General features: G+C 40.4%; 1 protein-coding gene across 1 annotated transcript in view; it reads right to left on the bottom strand.

Annotated features, from left to right (window-relative positions):
- Nucleotides 1-2,550, bottom strand: part of LOC136876144 (protein yellow) — a 38,615-nt gene extending 36,065 nt beyond the window's left edge. The window contains exon 1 of the mRNA XM_067149852.2: nt 2,310-2,550. The gene's annotated coding sequence lies outside the window, so the exon portion shown is untranslated. The remainder of the gene's footprint in view (nt 1-2,309) is intronic.
- Nucleotides 2,551-18,373: the final 15,823 nt, after the last annotated feature.

The raw sequence follows: 18,373 nt of genomic DNA, 5'->3' as shown, positions 1-18,373 counted from the left end.
ATTTAAAGCCCCCCTTGGCTGTATTGTCCGAGATTTCTGAAGCCGCTGACCTGGAAATGATCTGAACAGATCTTGTAATACTTATTCAACCATAACGTCCCTTCTTTCTTGTATACCTTATCCAAGTCACTTCTCTAACATTTCAGAACACACAGATTCAACCTACAACACATTGGTTTTGAAGGTTCAATGCTCCACTATTCAATGAAAGAAGCTTATTATATTTTGCCAACGGCCGTAGCCGTGTTGAAACACCGGATCCCGTGAAATCTCCGAAGTTAAGTAACATTGGGCGTGGTCGAGATTTGGATGGAATGCCACGCGCTGTTGGTGGGGGTAAAGGAATGGAGGAGCGGAAAGGAACTGGCCACCCTACCGTACGTAAACTCCGGCTCAGGCACACCTCTGCGGAGGTTCGGACCTGCCCTCGGGCAGAATACACCCTTACCTTACCTTACCTTACCTTAGCTTATTATATTTTAAGCCAGTTAAAATATGGGTCACGCAACTCAGACGTTTAAGAAGTACTATAAAAATCTCTTTGTCACTGGAGGAATATATATGCAAACACAATATCTACTTACATTTCCTTGTCACGAGGGAAACCTAAAAAAGACCGCAATACTTCTGTACTTCATAACTATTCCAGCCAAACACAGCATATACCTTTCCACTCATGATATGAGATATAAATTAATGACACACGCTGTTATTTACTTAATTTAACTTACTCCAAAACGCATAAATAACACCAAAAACTTCACGAACTAATGCACGTGCTCTTATGACATAACTCCAGGTCACACCGCTAGACAGAGTTCCAATCACAGTCCCTCGATATCTCGCAGACTGTCCAGTGTGCTGTGCACTGGGTATTAAATATTTCAGAGGGCAAATATTTTTATTAAAAGAATTGATTTCTACCAATGAGACAAAGTTTAGATCTAAATGGTTTAATACAAATATCGATCAATTATAAGGATTACACTGAAACCAGAAATAATACTGAACTGTATTCCTTTCACGCCCGAACCTATATAGCAACGTTTCAAAAAAAAAAAAAAAAAACCAAAACCAAAAAAAAAAAAAACAAAAAAACTAAAATGTGTTTTACCTTGATCACTTTGAAAATGGACAAATAGCTTTTAACAAATGCTATCATTTTGGAAATATCCTTTGCCTGAATGGTCAGCGCAGTGACCTTCGGTTCAGAGGGTTCGATTCCCGGTGGCTCGGAAATTTGAATGTTAAACACTTAATTTCCTTGGCTCAGGAGATGGGTGTTTACCCCCAATAACCTTGCAACTCATACAACTCACAAAACACTATCTTCCAGCTCAATAACACGCAGTTTCCCATACACGGCAGATGCCGCCCGCCCTCGTCGGAGGATCTGCCTTACAATGGATGCACACATAATAATAATAATAATAATAATAATAATAATAATAATAATAATAATAATAATAATAATAACAATAACAATAACAAACTTGAATGCTCACATTTTTTTAGTTGGTGCATTTCCTGTACGAACATATTTTAAAATCAGGATATGTACAATTCTACATAAGTTCACAACACCAAACAATGTACAAACCTAAACTGACTGATAAATTATAGCCTACAGTTAATTAAAGTATTTCCCCCTGTGGGTGGGGGCGGTAGAATAACTCCCTCGGTATCCCCTGCCTGTCGTAAGAGGCGACTCAAAGGGGCCCCAGCGGCTCCGAAATTTGGAGCGTGGGTTGGCGACCACGGGGCCCTTAGCTGAGTCCTGGCATTCCTTCCACTTACTTGTGCCAAGCTCCTCACTTTCATCTATCCTATCCGACCTCTCTTGGTCAACTCTTGTTCTTTTCCGACCCTGACGCTATTAGGTTTGCGAGGGCTAGGGAGTCTTTCATTTTCACTCCCTTCGTGCCCCTTGTCTTCCTTTAGCCGATATCTTCATTTTTCGAAGTGTCGGATCCCTTCCATTTTTCCTTCTGATTAGTGTTATATAGAGGATGGTTGCCTGGTTGCACTTCCTCTTAAAACAATAATCACCACCTAATGTTATGGAATCCAGCTCTCAGAGTTTTAACACTTAAATTACAATTGCCTTCAATGTTTTATCATTATTTTTTTGTTATGAACTGAAGATGATTAGCGGCTAAAAAACCAGGAGCCATTTTGGAATAAGATAACAATGGAATATTTAGCATAGATTAGGATAAGTGATGTGGGGTGCGCAGTTTAGAGGCGCGAAGACTCTATCTAGCTTTCGAACGTATAAGAACTACATTAGTCAAGAAATATAACCATACCTGTAAATTGAATTTTCAATCTGTGGTTGATTGTAGAGCTGAATAATGCGAGTAGCAGTTCCTAAGTTGCCATGTTCTCAGATGTAGAGAATGATGAGTATTTCGACTTTTCGGTTTCCAACGGCAACCTATACAAGAACGAAGCAACACAATTGGTCTTAAGTTTAGAAATAGACTTGGTGCTGACTGTTCTTGCTTACACACACTGGTAGCACTATCACTGACGTCACTTGGTGGCAGTTTCTTGTTACTGTCCTCTTGGTGCATGTTGTGCTTCGTATTATACAGTGTCGTGTTTACTGATTCAGCAGATAAAGAATTCCTTGCTCTTGCGATGTTTTCATTAATGATCACGCTAGCTAGTTTAAAAAGGGTAAACTTAACCTACATGGACAAAGGTGTGTACTGAAAACAGGCTTGCCCTTCCTGTGTCAAGGTCAACTCAGGTAAACATTTGGCGACATTGATGCATTGGTGCAGATCTTTAACAAGATGTCATCTTTCGATAATCATCAACACATTACTGCACCGCTCACCTGTTTTCCTACGATAATAAAAGTCGGCTGCGTGGTCTAGGTAGCGTAAATGTGATCTTGCATTCAGGAGATGGTGGGTTTGAACCCCTCCATTGGCAACAGACTGTGTACATGATTTTGCGTGGTTTCCTCATTCACACCAGACAAATGCTGAGACTGAACCTTAATTAAGACCACGCTACTTCCTTCCCTGTTCTAACCCTTTCCTGTCGAATCGTCGCCGAAAGCCTGTCAGATGTAGTGTGACGTTATCGCCCTCCCCCACGGCACTTAACGCCCTTGAAAGGGCCTTGGCCTGCCCAGCCGGAAGGCCTGCACATTACGAGGGGTCGTGTCGTCAGCACGACGCATCCTCTCGGCCGTTAGTTTGGGCTTTCGAGACCGGGGCCGCTATCTCACCGTCAGATAGCTCCTCAATTCTAATCACGTAGGCTGAGTGGACCTCGAACCAGCACTCAGGTCGAGAGAAAAATCCCTGACCTGGCCTGGAATCGAACCCGGGGCCTAAGGGCGAGAGGCAGGCACGCTACCCCTACACCACGGGGCAGTGTTACGTCAAACTATTTGCATAATAATAATAATAATAATAATAATAATAATAATAATAATAATAATAATAATAATAATAATAATAATAATAATATCAGCGGCAGAACAAATATGGAACTTGAAGACGATATTAAGGATTCGCCGAAGTGCCAGCACGATCGTTACCTTTGTGGATTTTAAGAAGGCGTATGACTCTGTGGACAGACAGGAGCGGAAAATTCTCAGGAAAATTTATGGTCCTACGAGAGAAAATGGAATGTGGATTAAGAGGAGAACAGCGGACCTATACTCATTCACCGACAGGTTTACTGATGCCGTACGGAAAAGACGCCTTAATTTCTATGGCCATATCTACAGAATGAACAGCGACACATTATTCAAAGATTATTCAAAGTAATCAACTCAAAGAAGGTCAAAATAAAATGTCTAGAAGAAACTAAGGCGGACCTCCAAGAAATAAATATCACAGACGACATCATGGAAAATCGTGGAGCTTTTAGAAAAATAGTGGCTAATCATAAATTTAGGGAGAAACCCAAAAAGACAACTGGTAGGAAGTGGTCGACAGAACACAAGATGCAACACAGTGCATTCATGAAAAGATTGTGGGAGGATAAGAAGGTACAAACCATCAAACCAACTAACAAGTTCAAACGCGCTCTATGAATGGGCATAACGAAGAAAGAAAGAAAGAAAGAAAGAAAGAAAGAAAGAAAGAAAGAAGAAGAATATCAGCGGGATCCTATTAGAATCTTTTGGGATTCAAACAAGTGTCAGACAGGAAGATGGACTATCTCCCCTTTTATTCAATTGTGTCCTTGACAAAGTGATTAGAGAGTGGCGCCGCAAAGTGCAAGGAATACGTGGTATACAAATGGGATGCAAGAACCAAAGGAACTGGAGTTGACTGTTTAGCCTTTGCGGATGACATTGTGGTTCTGTCAAGAGTCAATAGAGGAGGCACAGAACCAAATTGTTCAACTCCAGGAAGAAGCAAGTAAGGCAGGCCTACGGATCTCCTTCGAAAAGACACAATACATGACCGATATCAATACTGCACCCAGAAAGATGACAGCTGAGAGAGCAAGGATTCGGAAAGTGGAGAAATTCAAATATCTGGGGGAGTGGATAGACAATAACCTGTCAGAAAGAGAGGCACTGTTGTCGAGAATCAATAGCTGAACTTGACATATAAACTAACTATGAACACCTACAAGAAGAAGAATATTTCGATCAATGCAAAACTCAGACATTACCAGACTGTGATACGTCCGAAGGCTTTATATGCAGCTGAAAGTTGGAACGTGATAAAAATAGGATTGGCCAAGAAGTTTGAACTAGTGGAGAGAAAGATTCTGAGGAAGATACTGGGACCCCAAAGAACAGAGGATGGATCATACAGCAAGAAAGGAAACACAGAATTATATCTCAAACTGGAAAATATCTCATATACTGAACCCTTGAACTTACCATTCCATCGTTGGTCGGCCACGGCTGCTACAGTAGAACAATCTAGAACTCTTAAATCATGGGTCGTTGCGGGAATAAATTCGGTCACGATCTTAACCAAACGATGGGGTTCAGAAGAGAGCCTAACTACTTGAAATGAGGAGCAAAATGTGCTTACTAACTTTTATTAAATTGAAATAGCACGATAACATTATGAATTTAATATGCATTCTTGAAATAAAAAATTTATAAGTTATTGATTTTGAATGTTTCAAACACAGTCACATTACATAACGTTGATTTGTTTCTTACAATATCGAAGAGTTGCTTCGGAGAAGTTAATATATTAGTGGACAGCGAAACTGAAAAACTGAAAATAGGAAGACCTGAAAACCGGGCACCTATTATTCCAAACGAGAACTGAGAGTTAATCCACACGATCCGTGGAAAATCTGACTTTCAACAAGTAGAACGCCTGATTTTCTCTCAATTAAGGTTATCCACCAGTCGAATACCCTTTACGGATACGGAACACCCGCCGAATGGACCCTTAATCGAACCAAACTGACTATCAGTTGCTTTGGATAGGTTGCGAAATATTATGGGAAAGCATGGTGTTCACTACGAGTTGACAGCATCATTCACAATTGAAATAAAATCCCACCATGTATTTGTCATTCATGACACCCTTAAGGGATAAGGTAATCCCGATGCTAAATGTGCATCACCCAAAACAGCTGTTCGGAAGGAACCAACAACAACATGATCCGTGAGGATCTTACGTTATGTCGTTCTAAAGGAACAAAACTGCGAAATGCAGGAAACACTTATTCATCATGCATTTAGAAGAAATGCCAAACACTGAAGTTAATTAAAAAGTGGAAAGTCACTTGAAAAGTATTATTATCGAACCGATTTTCAGGTTAGAAATGGGTTTGTTATGCTTAATAAAATTACCAGTCCACGTTAAAATTTACTACAACTTTAAGGAATTCTTTCCCTTGAAAAACAATGCTACCAGTACAGATCTATTTATTTATTGTCTGTCCCAACACACTACTTATAAAGTGATTACTTAATTACTTCAACTATGAATAAAATGAAAGTACGACAAGATTGAAAATAAATATTGTTACTGGCTGACGAATCGAAACCGCATTCGCAACTCAAGTCTCACACTAATACACTGAGTGTCAATATGCACACTATCAAACGAAACGGACGTCAAAACGATAAAACAATAAAGTCCGTAAAATAAATTAACATATCGAAGTTATTAAAGCTCAACACGCGCGGAGAGTTACAGTAAAATATTTAATCTATATCAGGTCGATGTCCAACATTTGGGCAACCCTCACTCACTAGTGGTCCCGTTATCTGAAGGAGAGCTACACACAGGCCCTCTTCATAAATCATATCATACGGTAGATGCTACCTTCGTCCAGGCCACTTCAACAAAAAACAAAAGAAACATCTAAACTGAGACTTGAGTGTGTACAGCTACCATCCCAGACCTATCGTCGGGCTCACTTGAAATCTGTACATCCTAACACTAATCTCTATGTACATGATACCTTCCAAATTCTATCGTAGGGCGTGAACTAGGACGTCTCATCATCAGTGACTCCAAGGATAACATGTGACGTCCTAAATCTATCGTCGGGCGTCAAAGTGGGTCGTACTATGCCTCCCTTAACATATCAGGCGAACTAGCAATTTCAAACAACTCCGACATTCAATACTAAACCTGGTCCAACTAACCCACGACGGAACCACGTCTCTTACTATCAAACGAATGCAAGTCAAAAAATATAGTAAGTCTCTACCTCATTACAATACGTGAACTCAAAAATAAATATACGTGACGAACGATTCTCCACCCCAAACACAATCTCAGCCTGTGCACTGAAGTTTTAGGGAAGCAATGACAATTCCCAACGCACGTTTACCATAGTGGATGCCTTCAAAATAATAATCATCACTACCGCATTCGAAATTCTCAAATCGCCTATCGTCAATTCCAACTATTTATATCAATGACATATCCAGTGAACAAATTCAATACACCCCAACCATGGGTCCGAAATGCTCTATTATCCTTGAGGTCGCATTATCTTACTATTCATACGGGCTTTAAGTAACAGATTTTAACCTTTTACTAGAGTCGTTTCACTTGGGATTTTACTAGAAATCTACGGTGCTTCACACAGTAGTCGTCTCAAATTTCGGATTGGTAGCGGAAAACAATACAGCTTGCCTCAATACAGCCTGTTTCCTAAATACTTCCTCTGCAAAAATATAGCCTGTCTCAAACTCTCTCCTCGCTTCATTCCAGCGGTATCACTTAAAATCCAGGCTTCATTTCATCCATCTCTCTCATCTCCACATACATATAAATTCGTCGCTCTTAATCCCTTTTTCTTATATTTCCAAGACCCTTTTTCATAATTCAATCCCCTGGTGAAAACAACAACCACTGTAAAACACATCTCTTACTTTACTGTTATTACGACTTTCAAACCTCGAGAATCCAAGAGCACACCGCGACTTTTCGTGTCATTGATATACACGATGTCTCAAAATTTTCCTTCCCATGAATAACTGTAACTCTACCAAATTTCACTGAAATTATCTAAATATGCCTGCGATCCTTGTAAAAATATACTGGTTAAATGCACTTTTAACATAGAAAAATTTCTTTATCCCGCGGTAGACATTATTATTATTATTATTATTATTATTATTATGATTATTATCGACAAACATTTCCGAATTCAACTGATATTTGAAATTTAGATATTCGCCACGACTAATTTATAACTTATAACTTCCCCAGAATTCCACGCTTTGGACAATATCTCATCGAACATTAACACCAAATTTTAAGCGTCGCATTTTACCGTTTCTTGACATGAAATTTACACACTGAAAGTTTCACACGCTGACCAAAAATTTCAACACCTTTCGCCTGATAATTACGAATATCAACCCGACAATCATCTTGAAAAATTTGTTGGGACAGAACAAATAAAACTAACTACAACATAATATAAATATAGACAGACCTGCACAATGGTGACATTCCCAGCATTCTGGTTACATCGTCACCAGCTGACCTCGCTCCTTAGCCGTACATTTTCACAAAGAACATTATCATTTCCAACATCTCACTCTTACAAACACTACCCTTCTCACACACGATATTAAAATTACCACATAAATCACGCGCTTTTCTCTGTAATTGGCACCACGAACTTCCCTCGTTCTGCAGTCCTCTGCGACTGTCTGGCCCGTTCCCAGAGTTGTCTCTCTCCGTTACTCCAATAAAACAGGTGTTCAACAGATAAAGGGAGCAGAACTACTCTGAATAGCTTCCCCAACCCTCTTCACTTTCAAACGTACATGAGATGATATAAATAAAATCTGCTGTGTATATTTTAACCAACGCCTACACTTTCCTAGTTCATCGGCAAACGTTCAAACTTTCCAATCACCTTCTCTTCTTAACCAAGTATGTGGACCTTAGCCACGGACATGTATTTAATTATTTGTCGATCAATCTGGCGCGAATTTTCAATGACGACGGGCACTAGCTCCCGCGGCTTCAAGTTCCAGATCGACACTGAAAAATATACGGTGGGGGGTTTCTTTTATAATCTCAGAAGGGACGCTATCCCCACTATTAAGCTTGATTGTGTAATCTGCCAATTTTGCGTCCAATAGACCGATTTTGATGAGACTTGTTCCAGACTTCCGGACAGGCTTGGAATTATTTTAGATTTTGCAAGTGATAAAAATCATTGCTATCCGTATTGAAGATACTGAATATAGGATGCTAAAAGGTTAGTTTTTTCCACCTATTCAATACATATAAATTTTATAAATTAGGAATTTATTGTTGATTCCACTTGAGACGTGTTTCGCCCTTCATTGAGGGCATCATCAGTCAAAATATCACCTCAAGGTAAACAATCAGGTAACTGGTTAGTAGTTGACGGTACAAATTAATACATATTATTAATACAATTACAAAAATTAAGTATGGGAAATAGTTGTACAAAAGTGATGGTTGAACATATAGGTTTATAGATGAAAAGTCAGCACCAATGACTAAAATTAACATAGTAGAGTTCGGCAGTGGTGCTCTGGAGAAACAGTTGACGCAATCATAGGGAAATAAAAAGTTAAAAAATATTTACATTAAAACAATTAAGGGAGAAAAGGTGTAGTGTTCGGCGTCAATGTTTGTATTCAAAAATTAATGTCAAAGGTTGGTAACTATACAGTATTTACATTGTTCAATTGAACAGTTGAGATAAAGTTTTAAAAATATTTACATTATAACATTCAGCGTAAATGTTTGTAATAAAAACTAATGTCAATAGTTGGTAATTATATAGTAATTACATTATCTAATTGAATAGTTGAGAATTTACAAATATATACATAATTACAAAAGAGCAGCTGGTGTGCAAGGATAAAAAAATTTTGTACCAAGTGCGTCCTGATGTTTTAGAGGTTGGAAGAAGGAATTAGTATTGACATTTCAGAAATATGTAGAGCAGTTTAATTTAGTTAAAATCACCGGGGGTAGGGAAATATTTCATAGTCAAATGAGGTTTTATAGGCATCAAGCTGGAAGTTTTTCAGTTGCAGTGCCGAGATCGGTACGGAGACTGGTCAGTGTGGATGGAGATTCATGGGTATTCCGTGCGTTTGAACGGCAACAATGGTGACAGTTATTAGTGGGTAATTGCTAGTTATATGGGTAATTGCTAATTATGAAAATGTTGCGGGTTGAAACTTTCGCTTATTCTTTTAGTTGACTTCTGTAGCATCGAATGTGATGTGAAGACATCGGTGTGAAATGCCGGTGAGACAAATTGATATTGTTCCGTGGAATAAAGTATGGCGGACTTCGGGATGAAGTTATTGTTCTTTTCTGGTCTGGTGAGAAAGAATAGAGTTGCTTGTGTTGTGAACTGCTGTGGAGAGATTAGAATGTATACGGCAACTGCAGAGTCAGAGCGTTAAAGCTGGGGTGAGGCGTCTTCTCATTCTGACTGCGAAGAGGAGCCGTAGTGGCACGCCATATTTGTGCCGATGTGCGCTGGGTTCCGGCGTGTTGTTGAAAGTTGTATTGTATGCAGTGGAAGTTATCTGATGTGTCGCTGAGAGGTAATTGATGATGAGTATTGGTGGACTAAGAAGGAGGCTCAGTCGGTAATACGCACATGAGGAACCGCAGAATGAGAAGACGCCTCACCCCAGCTTTAACGCTCTGACTCTGCAGTTGCCGTATACATTCTAATCTCTCCACAGCAGTTCACAACACAAGCAACTCTATTCTTTCTCACCAGACCAGAAAAGAACAATAACTTCATCCCGAAGACCGCCATACTTTATTCCACGGAACAATATCAATTTGTCTCACCGGCATTTCACACCGATGTCTTCACATCACATTCGATGCTACAGAAGTCAACTAAAAGAATAAGCGAAAGTTTCAACCCGCAACATTTTCATAATTAGCAATTACCCATATAACTAGCAATTACCCACTAATAACTGTCACCATTGTTGCCGTTCAAACGCACGGAATACCCATGAATCTCCATCCACACTGACCAGTCTCCGTACCGATCTCGGCACTGCAACTAAAAACTTCCAGCTTGATGCCTATAAAACCTCATTTGACTATGAAATATTTCCCTACCCCCGGTGATTTTAACTAAATTAAACTGCTCTACATATTTCTGAAATGTCAATACTAATTCCTTCTTCCAACCTCTAAAACATCAGGACGCACTTGGTACAAAAATTTTTTTTATCCTTGCACACCAGCTGCTCTTTTGTAATTATGTATATATTTGTAAATTCTCAACTATTCAATTAGATAATGTAATTACTATATAATTACCAACTATTGACATTAGTTTTTATTACAAACATTTACGCTGAATGTTATAATGTAAATATTTTTAAAACTTTATCTCAACTGTTCAGTTGAACAATGTAAATACTGTATAGTTACCAACCTTTGACATTAATTTTTGAATACAAACATTGACGCCGAACACTACACCTTTTCTCCCTTAATTGTTTTAATGTAAATATTTTTTAACTTTTTATTTCCCTATGATTGCGTCAACTGTTTCTCCAGAGCACCACTGCCGAACTCTACTATGTTAATTTTAGTCATTGGTGCTGACTTTTCATCTATAAACCTATATGTTCAACCATCACTTTTGTACAACTATTTCCCATACTTAATTTTTGTAATTGTATTAATAATATGTATTAATTTGTACCGTCAACTACTAACCAGTTACCTGATTGTTTACCTTGAGGTGATATTTTGACTGATGATGCCCTCAATGAAGGGCGAAACATGTCTCAAGTGGAATCAACAATAAATTCCTAATTTATAAAATTTATATGTATTGAATAGGTGGAAAAAACTAACCTTTTAGCATCCTACATTATTTTAGATGTTAATCTTATAATTTTACCACATTCACAACAGGGGAAATAAATTATTTCTGCCCGTGCGTTTCGCGCGTTTTCTTCATCCCCTGACCTTGGCACGTGTAGCTGGTTCACTGATCTGACGCTAACATGTACTTAGGCTTAACTGCATTTAGGGTTTGTTCCTGGGGGCTCTGTCTTCACGTAGGGTTTACGAATAATTTCACTTATTTATTTCTTTATTTGCTGTATTGCCAAAATCCCTCGTTGTATAGAATTCCATGAATTTAAAGAATTGTCGGGCACTCGAGTTCCGCCGAGGTGTCCCGGTATTTCACGAGCTTGCCGTGAATGAGATCCTTCCCACGCGACATCGGGGCTCTTAGGAGCGCAACAGGGCTGCCCTCAAACATAAAAGTAGTTTCTTGATACCAAATAAATATTGAGAGAAAAATAATTTTCTCTCCGTAGAATTATGGGTTCAATACCATCCGGAAGAGGAGAGCCATGTTCTTCGGACATATCTACAGGATGAACCCGGGAAAACTGACCAATCAGGTAATAATAAGACTTTTTGAGACCAGGAAAACTACAGTACGCTGGTACAAGGAGGCGAAGAAGGACCTGGAATAAATGGGAATACAAGGAATGAAAATCAGCAACAGGGATTTACAAGTCGAGGATGAAGGCCACCAAGGGGTTTGAAGAAAAAGTTAGATCCCGTACTCAAGCGCCATGAACAGAAGAAAGGAGGAGATTGCAGAGTGAAAAGCTGAAGGAGTACTGGACGAGAATTAAAGCCCAGAAACAAATGAAGCTGAATTCGAATTAACGTGGTTCATAGACGGCCAAAACGAAAGAAGAAGACCCATCGTCAGATTCGAAACTTATTAAACACAGCCAGTAGATGTCGACGAAGAGAAAAATAATATCAACAGTCCGTGTATGATAAATACCACCTCAAAAGCCTGAAGAGTTTGGGGCTTATGGTCGGAAAAGGGCACGATTACTACGTCTTCCTTTCTTTAATTTCGAAACAAGTCGACGATCAAGGCGACGAAGAGGTTTCAAGAAAAGTTAGATCCCGTACTCAAGCGCCATGGACAGAAGAAAGGAGAAGATTGCAGAGTGAAAAGATGAAGGAGTACTGGACGAGAATTAAAGCCCAGAAACAGCTGAAGCTGAATTCGAAATAACGTGGTCCATAGTCGGCCTAAACGAAATAATAATAATAATAACAATAATAATAATAATAATAATAATAATAATAATAATAATAATAATTGTTACCGTGTTTTAGTGGTAGGTAGAGGAGAAAGAAGGTGCGGGCGTGAACGGGTCTCAAGCTACGGAAGAGAAACTAAGTAAAATTTAACCAGGTTATATTTTCTTTTCAAAATTAAGTAACAACAAATAGAACAGGTACTTAGTAGCAGAAACACGATTTGAAATATACAACTTACACGGTTACCCCCTTCGGGGCTTCAAGAATCAGATACATAAGTCTTGAGCAATGAGCCCAACTTTACAATATAAACCATTCAACAAAGGGGCCGAAAACCCCCAATCATGCCAGAAACACCAGTTTCCAATTACATCGAAAAAGCCTCCTTGAGGCAGAAACCACAACTTTCAAGAAAGGGTTACTTCCCCTTAAAATACAAGCCTATCACAGGCCACTCAGAATTCTACCTTTAAGCTGTCCTCCAAGGACATATACACAGGGGTAAAATACCCAATCTACTGAGGTCTATTAAATGAAAAGCAGGTTAATTGAATGACCTCTAAAACAATTTGAGAGGAGGCGAACTTGCACTCCTAATACAATTTGATTTTAAAACCTACTTTGGCACTAGGCCGTTATTACAAGGGCTAATCCCATACTACAGAGGTGACTTAATAGCAATTTACATTACATTACGGAAGAATTGGTTGAGAGAATAAGTTCACCTCAAGACAATGTGAGTGGGAGCTCGAGAGGGTTAAGCACTCTCTATCCCGATATGTCGTTTTAAAATAGAATAGATACCAGTTGTTTTTACATTTTAGGAAAAGGTTACATGGTTGAACGCTTAGAACCCGCCCCGAAAGTTAAACTGCTGAGCAAGAAAAGAAAGAATTTATTAATCGGCCATTACCTTATTGTTGACCGCCGCCGAGGAAAGAGGCGCTTCCCGCCTCCTGCTATGTACTTAATACACTGAAAGATGGAACAGAAGTGGCCCGTAGACCCTAAAATCAGCAGTTTATATACTCTCGCGGAAGTTTCTAGGCGTTAGGGGAATGAAAACACCCGCCCACAATGTTTTTATTGGATAGGACCCCGCAACAGATACAAGTTGGGGGAAGATACACTAGATTGGTCAGAAATTACTAAAAGAAATTCGGGATTGGATAAATCTAAAACAAGGGGAAAAAGAGGGGTATACAGCCAACTTAAACAATAACAGAAAGAAATTTAACAAGAAACAAACTTTTGAAATAAAAATTTTTCCAACAAACTAGTTCTTTGACTCCGCACTAGGGTGCACTATTGTTGATCTTCAGTAGTGTCCTCTAGAAGAGAAAGTTCACACTTCTTACTTCAAGCGAAACAAAAACACATCAAAAGTGACACAGTTCAAAAACTCAAAATTTTCCACGTGGTGACATCTTCTGAGAAGGTAGAGAATTAATAGAGTAGATAAAGTTCAACCTTCCTCCAGAAGAGGAGTTTCAACTGGCGCAACTTTTAAATAAACGGTGTAGAGGTGTACCGCCCGGTACAGACCTCCCCCCCCAAAAGTTCCTCCAGGGGTGACACATGAAATCAGTTTGAAACAAAGTCCAAGTAATGATGTTGATAGATAGCAGAAGCATTTAGAAGATTTCTTAATTCGGTTTCAAAATGTTATTGTTGCAGGTGAATGAAAGTCTTTAAGTTTGTAAAATTTGAATTTCTGAAGATAACTTTTAATACTTAGAAGTGAAGAAAAATTTTTTGCACGGTCCACCAAATATTGCTGTTGAATTCCCAAATGTAGTTATCTCTTATAGTAACTGTCCATGTAGTTGATGTTGATGAAGTTGGATGGCCGGACCGGCCGTTGCAGCTTGCGTCCAAAAGGAGGCCGCTCGGACCCCTCAAGTACCCAGAGATACCGCTCGCCCGCACTATGAGGGGAGCAGAGGTGTTGAAGCACGCCGCGCCCGCGGTGAACATATACAGGCTGCGGGCAATAAGCAGGTCGTGCGCCGCATATCAGCCTTAGCCGGGAGGAGAGCTCCGGCTCGCCGTGCACATGTCGTCCTCGCTGGGGCCGAGGGGGCCCGACCTTGGCTCCAGTTGCTGCACGGCGCCGCGCGGCTGCGGGGGCACTGAAACATTAAGCTAGGCGGCAGAATTGTGTTGGACCATCATGTTTCTTTTAAGGGCACAGGCATGTAAAGAGATTGAGGGGCCAGCGGCGTGCAGATATCCATGGCATTTCATCTAAGCCAGCCACTGAGTGTGGTGGAGCAGGAGACGGGAGCGTGGTAATGGCCGTGACAAGGACAGGATGGCAGTTTAACAATCGGGGGAGGTTTACAAGAAATGCTTGCATATAAAATAAAATAGAAGGAGCAGAATGCCTTAAGAGTTGAACTCAAAAAAAATATAACCTTCACATCCTTTTCAAATTATATGAAGCAAGTTGAAACTAAATTTACACCGGTTTCACCTGTGACAGGTGAACCCTAAATATCCTCTCGGTGGCTGGATTGCTTAGTAACAATGTAACCGGTGTGAGAAAATCGAGAATGATGCATGGCCCATGGAATCTGGGGGCAAGCTTGCCCACGGGAACAAAATTCTTGACCATAACCTGGTCACCTACCTTCAAAGGGGTGGGTCACCGTCCACGATCATACCTTTCCCTAACCTTTTCATGAGACACTTTAAGATTGGCTTTAGCCTTCTTCCAAAGATCTTTAATATTGTCCGGATCTATTGTCTCGGGTAGAATATCACTCAGAGACCAGAGGTTAGAGAGCGGCGTGTTGGGAACAAACTTGAACATCAATGAAGCTGGAGTGAACTTATGAGATTCATGAATCGCCGAATTCAAAGCAAAAGCTAACCAATGCAGGGACGTGTCCCACCTGGAAGGATCTTCATGATGATAGGCGATAAGTGCGGACCTGAGATTACGATTAACCCGTTCAGCCAGAGATGGTTGAGGGTAATAAGCAGAAGTGGTTACATGAGAGATGGACAAGTCAAAACAGAATTTACGAAAAAGATTTGATGTGAACGCCTTAGCATTATCAGATACAATATATTGGCACGGACCAAAAGAAGCAAAAATAGAATTTAGACAGGTAATGGTGGACTGAGCGGTAGCCAGCTTAGTCGGAAATAACCAAGAAAATCTGGTAAAACCATCTACACATACAAAGATGAATTTGTTGGCATTTCCCTTCGACTGGGGGAAGGGTCCTACATAATCAATATACAGGCGTTCCATGGGGCGCGACGCTTGATGAGAAGACAAAAGGCCTACTTTAGTGGACATGGTGGGTTTACTGATCAAACAAGATTTACAAGCTTTTACAAGTTCCCGAATTTCACCGTCCATACCTTTCCATATGAACATTTCACGAATCTTTTCACGAGTTTTAAAAATACCCAGGTGCCCCCCCCAATGGGGTCTCATGATAATACTTGAAAATCATAGGTACAAGAACTGCTGGAACAACAACTTTCATCATCTTATCATGCCTCGAAGGGCAACATAGAACACCATTCCTCAGAACATAAGGGACAACATGTTCCCCAGAAGAAAGGGTTTCCATTATCGGAGCCAGCGTCGGATCTTCACGTTGGTATTTCTCAATATCCCTAAAAAGCATGGGAGCATCTGTTAAGATGGCATTAACACCAGATAGTATGGACTCGGAAGGTGATGAACTGTCGACCGGTTCGTGGGTCTCTACGTCGTTATGAAACATACGGCTGAGTCCATCAGCAACAACATTTTCGGTACCTCTGATATGTCTAACATCAAACTGGAAGGCGGAAATACGAATAGCCCAGCGGGCTATACGACCAGTACGACGCGGCCTACCTAAGACCCAGCTTAAGGCTTGATTATCTGTCTCCAGGTCGAATTTAACGTGTTCCAGATAGAGACGGAACTTTTCTAAGGCAAATAAGACTGCCAAACCTTCGAGCTCATAGATGGAATACTTGGCTTCTTGAGCCGACAATGTCCTAGACGCATAGGCGATGGGTCGCCTCCCTAGTTCAGTCTCTTGAAGAAGGACTGCAGCTACTGCTGACGACGACGCGTCGGTTTGGACGATGAATTTCTTCGAGAAATCAGGCATAGCAAGTACAGGGGCATTACAAAGAGCTAATTTAAGGTCTTCAAAAGCGGCTTGTTGAGAAGGTCCCCACTCGAATTTGATGCCTTTCCTACGAAGAAGGTTTAAGGGCGCCGCTCTATTAGCAAAGTTAGGAATGAACTTTCTGAAGAAATTCACCATACCAATGAACCTGGCGATACCTTTAATGTCCTTGGGAGGTTTAAAATCACGGATGGCCTGTGTTCTAGAATGATCAACTGCTACACCATCGGGTGACACAATATGCCCTAGGAAAGACATAGAGGGCTTAGCGAAGGCAACCTTGGACAACTTAACAGTTAACCCAGCCTTACGAAGGCGATCGAGAACTTCTCGCAGATGATCTAGGTGTTCTTCAAAAGTCTCTGAAAATACTACGACATCATCTAAGTAGTGATATAAGTACTCGAATTTGATGTCGGAGAAGACCCTATCTAGTAGCCTAGTGAGCACAGCTGCCCCCGTGGGGAGCCCGAAAGGCACGCGGTTGTATTCGTATAAATTCCAGTCCGTGGCAAACGCTGTAAGGTGTTTAGACTCTTCGGCAAGGGGAATTTGATTATAGGCCTGATTTAAGTCCAAGATGGTGAAGAACTTGGCCTTACGAAACCATGAAAAACAAGAATGAAGGTCGGGAAGGGGCACAGATTGTAACACCACCTTCCGATTGAGAGCCCTGTAATCAATGACAGGCCTGAAGCCTCCTTGGGGTTTCGGTACTAGAAAAATAGGCGAAGAATACGCTGACTTAGAGGGCCTAATAATACCGTCCTTCAACATCTGATCGATGATTTCCTTCAGAGCCTTCATTTTAGGTGGAGATAGCCTATACGGTGGAAAACGGACAGGAATCGAATCCGTAACCTCAATTTTGTATTCAATAAGGTCAGTAACACCAAGAGTATCAGAGAACACCTCGGGAAACGACTGACACAGTTTGCGAATACTATCAGCCTGCTCCTCAGGTAGATGTCTAAGGTCTAACAACATCTCATCCTGGGTAGGCGAAATAGAAGAACATGACACAGAATTACACTTTAATAGTGGGATTTTACAACTAGAAGCAAATTTGAATGTGCACGACCTAGACTGCAGATCGAGCACAAGACCAGTGTGAGAAATAAAGTCAGCTCCCAATATAATGGGGCAAGACAATTGCTTGGCCACAAACAATTTAACTTTCCATGTAAACTTAAAAACACGAATTTTGACCAGTAAGGAACCTAGAATTTCTAATGGAGATGAATTAGCCGAAACGTATTGAACAGGAGAAGAGACATAGTCAGGAAGTTTACAAACCGATTTCAATTTAGAATACCATTCAGCCGCAATAATCGAACAAACACTACCTGAATCTAAGAGAGCTGTTATAGACTCGTTATTTACCTCAATCTTAAGAAAAGGAACAGGTGCGGGGGTATCCGCCGCAATCCTAAGACATTCTTTAGGGCATTCAAAAGATGAACTTGAAGGCTGATCGTTCTCTGCATTTACAACCTGTTTACTAGGGGCTGAGTCTCGGGAAGATGGATTAGTCGACTCAGCCGAAGCCACTAGTCACTTTTTATTATTGGCATAGGTGGAATTTGCACCAGAAGTTGAGCAGGAGGGGGTGCTATTTGAGTTGGGACAATTCTTGGCAATATGTGAGAAAGCCCCACATTTAAAACAGCCTTGTGATGACCCGGCTCCATT

The sequence above is a fragment of the Anabrus simplex genome, chromosome 6 (genome assembly GCF_040414725.1).
Source record: "Anabrus simplex isolate iqAnaSimp1 chromosome 6, ASM4041472v1, whole genome shotgun sequence".
In the NCBI taxonomy this organism is placed as follows: Eukaryota; Metazoa; Arthropoda; class Insecta; order Orthoptera; family Tettigoniidae; genus Anabrus; species Anabrus simplex.
Note: the sequence above shows the minus strand (reverse complement) of the source record. Positions and strands in the feature narration are given on the sequence as shown.